The sequence below is a fragment of the Pygoscelis adeliae genome, unplaced genomic scaffold (genome assembly GCF_000699105.1).
Source record: "Pygoscelis adeliae isolate BGI_AS28 unplaced genomic scaffold, ASM69910v1 Scaffold98, whole genome shotgun sequence".
In the NCBI taxonomy this organism is placed as follows: Eukaryota; Metazoa; Chordata; class Aves; order Sphenisciformes; family Spheniscidae; genus Pygoscelis; species Pygoscelis adeliae.
Window position 1 is genome coordinate 6,672,937 of NW_008825547.1, and position 1,188 is coordinate 6,674,124.

The window sequence follows — 1,188 nt, forward strand, 5'->3', positions numbered from 1 at the left end:
TGCTCCGTCACGTCGAGAAGGAGTTTGGAGTTACGTTCTGCCAAGTGCGTAACAGCACGTATTACCATACGTTCTGGGACAAAACAGCAGCAGATACTGGTAGTTTCTTTATTCCGACCTCGTATGTGCTTTTCAAATTCAAGAAATGTAGCTTGACATAGCACCTTATGTAAGAAAAATACCACCTGAATTCTTTCACAGCAATAAAACTTTCTCTACAATTCATATAATATGGAAGAAATCACATTTATCACTGTCTGTTAAGAAGCCCAGCTTGATGCACCTTTTTCTTTCACAACACCAGCTCTCACAGATCATTGTAGACATAAAAGCCAGAACACCATTCATCAGACTTAATCAGTAAAATCCTCCTTCATGGAGCTGTTTGTTCCAGGAAAGCTCTGTTTCATGAATCATTTTATATCTGGATTCCTTGATTTAAAGCTATTGCAGGAAACTGGATTTCCCTAATGTAAGGTGATACACCGCACCTGTTTCTCCTGAGAACAACGCTGAAACTTGGATTCCTTTCAGATCAAATGATGGCAAATGCTAAAACACCCAATAATAATTGAGGTGTAAGGAGGTGAGACGCAGAAACATACACAGAGCTTGCTTCACCTCCTTCTGAAATAGAACAGTGCAGGTAAGAGAACCTTGGTATGTAGCAGGGTTGTGTGAGCTTGAGGTTATTGAGTTAAGAAATGAATTAATAACCATAAGGATGCATAGCTTAAAGTAATGCCATTGATATCATGTCAGTGATTTCCTGGCTGAAGAGAACTGCAGCTGATTGACTGCTTTGCTTAAAATCATGTGGATCCTTTTCCAGATCCAAAAAGGTTGGGTTTCTCTAATATCCCATATTCACACTATAAATGGAAACTTAGGTCTGTGTTTCTGCAAGATAAAGTGTGAGGCACAGTTATTTTCCATAGTATATGTTGTATGAGGCTGGGATTTTCTGAAGAACTGATAAGAACATCCAAGTTCTTATTAGTTGGGTTCATGAGAGGCAGGTCCTGCTTGACTAACGTGATCTCCTTCTATGACCAGGTGACCCGCCTAGTGGATGAGGCAAAGGCTGTGGATGTGGTCTACCTGGACTTCAGGAAGGCCTTTGACACCGTCTCCCACAGCATTCTCCTAGAGAAGCTGGCGGCTCACGGCTTAGACAGGTGGACTCTG